Below are 8,969 nucleotides of genomic sequence, written 5' to 3' on the forward strand. Positions count from 1 at the left end.
GGTACCTATATGCACCACGACAACTGGCTGTTCACCCTCCCTTTTCAGAATGTCCTGCACCTGCTCCGAGACATCCTTGACCCTTGTACCAGGGAGGCAACATACCACCCTGGAGTCTCCGTTGCGGCCGCAGAAACGCCTAGCTTTTCCCCTTACAATCGAATCCCCTATCACTTTCGCACTCCCTCTCTATTTCCTGCCCTTCTGTGCAGCAGAGCCACCCACAGTGCCATGAACTTGGCTGCTGCTGCCTTCCCCTGATGAGTCATCCCCCTCAACAGTACCTAAAGCGGTGTTTCTGTTTTGCAGGGGGATGACCGCAGGGGACCCCTGCACTACCTTCCTTGCACTTCTCTTCCTGTTGGTCATCTGTTCCGTATCTGGCTGTGTACCCTTTACCTACAGTGTGACCAACTTGCTAAATGTGCTGTTCACGTCATTCTCAGCATCGTGGATGCTCCAGAGTTCATCCACCCGCAGCTCCAGTGCCGCAATGCGGTCTGTTAGGAGCTGGAGGCGGATGCACTTCCCGCACACGTAGTCGTCAGGGACATCGGAAGCGTCCACATAGTACAGGAGGAGCATAACACGTGTGCAAGCTCTCCTGCCATGACTTAACCTTTAGATTAACTTAATTGGGTAACAACAATGCTAAAGGTTACTTACTGATAAAGAAAGAAAAGGAAAAACTACTTACCAATCACCAGCCAATCATTTACCCCCTTGGCTGTGACGTCACCTTTTGATTTCTTTCTACTTTTTTGTCTTCTCCCTGGAGCTGCACAAGCACGCCTTTTATAGGCCTCTCGCCGACTCACGGACTCCCGACTCAGCGACGCACCTCCCGACCTCACGGCCTTTTATAGGCCTCTTGCCGACTCACGGACTCCCGACTCAGCGACGCACCTCCTGACCTCGCGGCCTTTATAGGCCTCTCGTCGACTCACGGACTCCTGACTCAGCGACGCACCTCCCGACCTCGCGGCCTTTATAGGCCTCTCCCCGACTCACGGACTCCCGACTTCGCAGCCTTTATAGGCCTCTTGCCGACTCACGGACTCCAGACTCAGCAACCCACCTCCCGACCTCGCGGCCTTTATAGGCCTTTCGCCGACTCACGGACTCCAGACTTTATAGCAATGTGTGAGGAGGACACAAAAAACCTGCAAATTTGGCAGATGGAGTATAATGTTGGAAAGTGTGAGGTCATGCAATTTGGCAGAAAAAAGTCAAAGAGCAAGTTATTATTTAAATGGAGAAAGATTGCAAAGTGCTGCAGTACAGCGGGACCTGGGGACACTTGTGCATGAAACACAAAAGGATAGTATGCAGGTACAGCAAGTGATCAGGAAGGTCAATGGTATCTTGGCCTTTATTGCAAAGGGGATGGAGTATAAAAGCAGAGAAGTCATGCTACATCTATACAGGGTATTGGGAGGCCACACCTGGAATACTACGTGCCGTTTTGGTTTCCATATTTACGAAAGGATATACTTGCTTTGGAGGCAGTTCAGAGAAGGTTCACTTGGTTGATTCTGGAGATGAGGGGGTTGACTTATGAGGAAAGGTTGAGTAGGTTGGGCCTCTACTCATTGGAATTCAAAAGAATGAGAGGTGATCTTATCGAAATGAATAAAATTATGAGGGGGCTTGACAAGGTGGATGGATGCAGAGAGGATGTTTCCACTGATGGGGGAGACTAGAACTAGAGGGCATAATCTTAGAATAAGGGGCCGCACATTTAAAACTGAGCTGAGGAGAAATTTTTTCTTCTGAGGGTTGTAAGTCTGGAATTCGCTGCCTCAAAGAGCTGTGGAAACTGGGACATTGAATAAATTTAAGTCAGAAATAGACAGTTTCTTAAATGATAAGGGGATAAGAGGCTATAGGGAGCGGGCGGGGAAGTGGAGTTGCGTCCATGATCAGATCAGCCATGATCTTATTGAATGGCGGAGCAGGCTCGAGGGGCTGTATGGTCTACTCCTGTTCCTATTTCTTATGTTCTTATGTAAACATATGTTAAAACTGAATAATATTTTTGTGTTTACAAAAATCATGTTTATTGTTCTCTTTCCTGTGCAGCGAGTATTTACCATCTCAGAGAAAATTGTTGCAGGCAATCTTGTACAATACCACTGGCAGAAAACACTGGGGAATTATATAGCTGTGACTGGGTAAGCCATTTACATTCTACTGCAGCCAACGTGCTAGAAGACTAAACTGCTTGTGTCATGGATTGAAAGTTAAAGCATTGCTATTATGTATACTTAGTGACATTGTCTCAATATTATAATATTCTAATGGATTGTCTATCTCAATTCTGTGCAAAAATTGAAGGGTAGTAATGTTCCTTGACAATATGATTAACATTAATGTTCTAGTTTTATTGGTTGGATGTTTAGTACAAACAATACATACAAGATTTACATTGCCTGCAAAGCAACATTTTAGCACAGTGTTGGTGTCATGTTTTTGGATTTTACACCAGATATTCTACTCTGGTTAGACATCAGTGACCATCTCATATCACCTACGATCCAGAGTGTGCCTTCATCTAGTAATACCGAGGTAAATAATTGCAAGACCAATGGATCAGCGATCCCTTCCCACTGTACACCGATTATATCCTGTGCTGCCATGCAATTTTCCTCCCTTTGATAGACAGATTGATGCACAGGCTGTGCATCAACAGACAATTTATTTAAATAAAGCAAGCAAATTAACAGTATGCTGTGCAAAACAGTACTTGAGATAATTATAAACTTTACTGTTCTCTTCAATTCATATTCAAAACAATAATAAAACCATTCCCCTAACGTATATTTCAACTCAAAACAGTTGCTCATTTCACCACTACAATGGAGTCAGTGACTTATCATTCTGCTGGCTGCAGGTTGTAGATGGCTTAGCTGTAGACTGACTGAGAACTTTGTTCAGACAACCTCAAATAAAGTCCCAATCTTGGGAATTGCAATCCCGGTGCTGTCAGTGAAGGACTACCATCACCGATTGACACACAGGGCTGGATTTTGGGCTTTTGGGTTTTGTTCGGCGAAAACAGTAGCGATATGTGAAAATAAACGTTTACGTTGCGCTACCGTTTTTAGGCTGAACTTTCAGGTTTTACGGCGGTAAGGGGGGCATTGCATGAAGATTCACGGTGCAAAACCGCGAGTTTCGCCCAATTTAGTCTGGGGCCGGGAGCGCTGCAAGAGATGCCTTGGGAGGGGAAAAAGAATTCCAAAAAACATTCCAAAAACATTTTTAAGACCCTTAACTATCTAATCGCTGCAAAAAAAATTAAAATAGAAACTTTAACTTACTTTTTTTGCAAGGTTTTCATACTTACTGCTGCTGGCAGGGCTGCACTGACAGGTTTGACCTGTAGCTATACGGGCGCGGTGTATGGGTTGGGCGAGAGCCGAAAGTCCGACGCAAACGCAATCCGCATCGTTGCACGTCGGCACACCTCTCCCCGGCAGTACTTGGACATGCCGCCGCAAATAAGTACCTGAGGATCCTGCCCCTTTTGCGACAAGGTTTTTGCCGCGGAGGGTCAAATTGTGGCGAAAACCCGGTCGCAAACTTCTCAAAAATTCGGCCCCTAGAGACCTATTTTGGGATCCTGTGAAGTTTTATCAGAATGAAAGTTCTCTAACAACTTAGTGTCTTTGATTAATTAAGATTGAGCATCATTCTTTAACAGTGGCATGGGAGGTTTGTATTTCAGTTGATGTAGATCTGATCATTAATTGCCTCTTCTAAACATCCATTAATGATACTATAAAACAGGCGGTACTTAATGCCTCTGCATTCAATTTGCATTAATATATTAAGCAACTATTTCACGGAAACCACTGTCTAGCCACACATTGATTGATCTTTGTCTGCTATTACAGAATGTATATTCTCCGTGCCTTGTAAAAATATTTTGCAACCATAATTAACCCTGTGTGCACTCTTTCTAGCAATAAAGTATTCAAATCAGTAAACTAATATAGATTAAAAAAATAAATTTTTCTCTAGTTCAGGGTCTACCTATAGTCTGACTTTGTGAGAGCTTTTTTGGCACGTTAGTCCTATAGTAACTTTAACACAGATCCTCTTAAGACAGAATAGGCAAGCCAAGTCTCATTCTTCTGTTGAAAAATATAGCCTGCACAGTTAAATAGGAAGGAAAGTATAGAGGGAACACTTTTTTGTTCAAAGCGCTGTCTTTTCTTGGAAGTAAATAATAGACTGATTATAAATTATTTTAGTTTTTAAAAGCATCAGTTTTGTTGTTACCATTGTGTCAGTTAAGTGGTGTATTATGAAGTATCTCTATTCCAAGTAGTGGGATAGATGCAACTTCAAACCAGCTGAAGAGCTATTCTGGAGCTCAGAAATCAGAAACAACTTGCAGGCTTGTTTGAAGAAGATAGCTAGTCACATCCTACTGTTTTTTTTAACCTAAGGAGCGGCACCAAGCAATTGCCAATCTAGAGAATGCCATTATCACAAGAATTCTTTTCTTGTGCATTTCCCACAACCTGAGAATCATTTTTTTTATAAATTTCTTCATAATCAACATTTATTACTTTCATATAGTTGTGTTCTTTAACTGAAAATCAACAAAAGGGAATATACAGTACTCCCAGATTTTTATGATTATTATTCCCACAATTATTTTGGTTTGATAGGTTGAACCTCCCTTATCCGGCACCACCCCTCATCCGGCCACCGAGTGGAGCATGCGCAGAACTCCGACGTGAACAAATTGAAGTCCTTGCTCGCTGCCGACTCCCGCAATCGCTGGCCTGGCCCTGCGATCCACTCCCCCACCCCCCTTTGATCTCTCTGCCGCTCTCCCAGCCCCAAGCCAGCCAGCCCCGATATCCACTTGTTCAGTACCTGTATCATCCAATTTAAAGTGTCCTCCCCTCATCCGGCAAAATCCCTTATCCGGCACTGACCAGATCCCGAGGGTGTCGGATAAGAGAGGTTCGTTCAACCTGTAATAGGAGAAGTGCAGAAGGACTTGACAATTAAATGCAGTTTTCCAGTAAATGACCAACCTAGTTATTTGGATTTTGAAGAGTTTGCGCATGTCATTGCTTTAAAACTGATTGGAGACTTGTTGGTTTGTCTTAGGTCTGACCATACAGTGAAGATCTTTGATCGACATGGACATAAAAGGAATGAAGTTAACCTTCCAGGGTATGAAAAAACCACATTATTCTAAATGGCTGGTTATAAAGTCGCAAAATGCGTAAGGCTAATTAAATTTATTACAATTACTTTTTAACTTGTACTTCAATTTTGACTACTCGGTGGCCTGCATTGTAATCATTCTCAATTTTCTGACAGGATATTTACAATCCAATTTATGTGTATTTATCAACAATGTGTAATAGTAAGTAAATACAACATTTTACAAATAGGAAAGTTCATCAAATGACTTCTGAGAAAAAGATCCAAAATTTCTAAAGCTAAAATTACAAGAGTAAACTTTGATTTTTATTTAATTTTTTTATGGGACACCTAGAGTTTGTGTTTCTATGGACTGGGATAAAGATGGAGATGCCTTGGCTGTGATTGCTGACAAATCAAATACTATCTACCTATGGGATGCAAACACACATAAAACTACGCAGTTGGACAGTGGTATGAGGTGAGCTGACAAATATTGGAGTAAATTTTATTAAAATTTTAAGTAAATTCAATTGTAATAATGTGGACAGGTAGCTAGTTACATGAATCAGAAAATCTTATTTGTAAGAGTTTTATCCTTGCCAAGGGCTTTCTGCCTTACATGGATGATAATTGAAAATATCAAACATTACAAAAAATTCCTCTCTAAATTTCATTTATTCCAAATACAAATCACAGACTGACTATGACATTGCCCTTGAGATAAATAAAACATTTAGTTGAATTATTAGCCATTGATGTGTTTTTTCTCCTATTATTAACTAAATAGGACAATAACCCTTAAAATATAATAACAATCTCTCAGGTGAATATCCCTTTTAAGGATGGTAGACTTCAGCAGTTTTATTACAGTTAATGCAATTTAATATTCACTTTTCCTGAGATAAATGTTACCTGAAATGTCATTGTGATAAAACTAGTTTATCATCAACAAAGCTAATGTCAAATTGTATTAATCTTTTAAGAGCTCATATTCCAGAATATTAGGGTCATTTAATGGTGGTGACTTTTTGTAATTTTGTAGAAGGTACTCCATGGTCCAAAGGAAACTCATTTTCATGTTTCAGAAAATGTTGATGGGCCCAGGAATTTTACAGTGATTGGTATAATGATTGGCTGAGCTTTAATAATCCTTGTGGCAATTCCATATTATCCATAGAATTACATAGAATATATCGCACAGAGACAGGCTGTTTGGCCCAACTGATCTGTACCAGTGTTTATGCTCCACACGAGCTTCCTCCCACCCTACTTCATCTAACCCTATCTGCATAACCTTCTATTCCTTTCTCCCTGCTTATCTAGTTTTCCCTTCTATGCTATTCACCTCAACAACACCATTGGTAGCAATAGTCTAACCACTGTCTGGGTAAAGAAGTTTCTCCTGAATTCTTTATTAGATTTATTAGTGACGATCTTGTATTTATGGTCCCTAGTTTTGGTCTCCCTCGCAAGTGGAAACATCTTCTCTACATCTCCCGTATCAAGGTACCATAAACAGCAGTGAGATAAATGATCAGTTAATGTTTTTATGGTAGTGTTGGTTGAATGTGGAATGTTGACCAGACAGTGGGAGAACTTCCAGCTCTTCCTTAAATAGTTCCACTGGAACAGGCAATCCGGACCTCAGTTTAATATCTTATCTAACTAGTGGCACCTCTAACAATGCAGGACTCCCTCAGTACTAGCCTGGAGTGTGAGCAAACATCATGTGCTGTCATTCGGTTTAAACCCAATCTTCTAGCAAGAATGTAATCAACTGAGCCTATTGACACACAAAAACGTAGATGCAGTTAGTGTCTCGAGTGCATTTCATATTCAAACCTTGTGGCTATTTCAACAATACTGGGAACAGTAGCATGGTGGTTAAGTTATGGGACTAGTAATCCAGAGGCCTACACTAATAATCTGGAGATGTGAGTTAAGATCCCACCATAGCAGCTGGGGAATTTAAATTCAGTTAATTAATAATAATAACTTTTATTTATATAGCGCCTTTAACGTGGTAAAATGTCTCAAGGTGCTTCACAGCAGTGTAACAAGATAAAACAGATAAATTTGACAACAAATCACAAAAGAAGAAATTAAGGTAGATGAGCAAAAGCTTCTATAGAGGTAGGTTTTAAAGAGTGTCTCAAAGGAAGAAAGAGAGGTAGAGCGGCGGAGAGGTTTAGGGAGGGAGTTCCAGAGTTTAGGGCCCAAACAGCTGAAGATACGGCCACTGATGGTTGAGCAGTTATAATATGGAATGTTCAAGAGGCCAGAATTTGAGGAGCGCAGACATCTTGTGGTGTTGTGAGGCTGAAAAAGATTACAGAGATAGGGAGGAGCAAGGCCATGGAGTGATTTATAAACAAGGATGAGAATTTTGAAATCGAAGCGTTGTTTAACCGGGAGCCAATGTAGGTCAGGAAGCACAGGAGTAATGGGTGATCGTGACTTAGTGCGAGTTAGTACACGGGCTGCAGTGTTTTGGATGACCTCAAATTTACATAGTGTGGAATATGGGGGGCCAGCCAGGAGTGAGTTGGAGTCGTCAAGTCTAGAGGTAACAAAGGCATGAATGAGGGTTTCAGCAGCAGAAGAGTTGAGGCAGGGGTGTAGGCGGGCAATGTTATGGAGGTGAAAAAAGGCAGGTGCAGCGGATATCGAAACATAGAAACATAGAAAATAGGTGCAAGAGTAGGCCATTCGGCCCTTCGAGCCTGCACCGCCATTCAATGAGTTCATGGTTGAACATGCAACTTCAGTATCCCATTCCTGCTTTCTCGCCATACCCTTGATCCCCCTAGTAATAAGGACTACATCTAACAACTTTTTCAACATATTTTGTGAATTGGCCTCAACAACTTTCTGTGGCAGAGAATTCCACAGGTTCACCACTCTCTGGGTGAAGAAGTTTCTCCTCATCTCGGTCCTAAGTGGCTTACCCCTGTCCTTAGACTGTGACCCCTGGTTCTGACTTCCCCAACATTGGGAACATTCTTCCTGCATCTAACCTGTCTAAACCCGTCAGAATTTTAAACGTTTCTATGAGATCCCTTCTCATTCTTCTGAACTCCAGTGAATACAAGCCCAGTTGATCCAGTCTTTCTTGATATGTCAGTCCTGCCATCCCGGGAATCAGTCTGGTGAACCTTTGCTGCACTCCCTCAATAGCAAGAATGTCCTTCCTCAAGTTAGGAGACCAGAACTGTACACAATACTCCAGGTGTGGCCTCACCAAGGCCCTGTACAGCTGTAGTAACACATCCCTGCCCTGTACTCAAATCCCCTCGCTATGAAGGCCAACATGCCATTTGCTTTCTTAACCGCCTGCTGTACCTGCATGCCAACCTTCAATGACTGATGTACCATGACAGCCTCGTTGCACCTCCCTTTTTCCTTATCTGTCACCATTCAGATAATAGTCTGTCTCTCTGTTTTTACAACCAAAGTGGATAACCTCACATTTATCCACATTATACTTCATTTGCCATGCATTTGCCCACTCACCTAACCTATCCAAGTCACTCTGCAGCCTCATAGCATCCTCCTCGCAGCTCACACTGCCACCCAACTTAGTGTCATCTGCAAATTTGGAGATACTACATTTAATCCCCTCGTCTAAATCATTAATGTACAATGTAAACAGCTGGGGCCCCAGCACAGAACCTTGCGGTACCCCACTAGTCACTGCCTGCCATTCTGAAAAGTACCCATTTACTCCTACTCTTTGCTTCCTGTCTGCCAACCAGTTCTCAATCCACGTCAGCACAGTACCCCCAATCCCATGT

The 8,969-nt window shown here is 42.1% G+C and overlaps 1 long non-coding RNA gene across 1 annotated transcript; it reads left to right on the top strand.

Moving 5' to 3' along the window:
* The first annotated feature begins 2,083 nt into the window (after nucleotides 1-2,083).
* On the top strand, nucleotides 2,084-5,648 carry LOC139245612 (uncharacterized). Its single transcript, XR_011590016.1, has 3 exons — nucleotides 2,084-2,174; nucleotides 5,134-5,199; nucleotides 5,528-5,648. It is a non-coding gene; the product is annotated as an uncharacterized lncRNA (long non-coding RNA).
* The last annotated feature ends 3,321 nt before the right edge of the window (nucleotides 5,649-8,969 follow it).

The sequence above is a fragment of the Pristiophorus japonicus genome, unplaced genomic scaffold (genome assembly GCF_044704955.1).
Source record: "Pristiophorus japonicus isolate sPriJap1 unplaced genomic scaffold, sPriJap1.hap1 HAP1_SCAFFOLD_2247, whole genome shotgun sequence".
NCBI classification, from domain to species: domain Eukaryota; kingdom Metazoa; phylum Chordata; class Chondrichthyes; family Pristiophoridae; genus Pristiophorus; species Pristiophorus japonicus.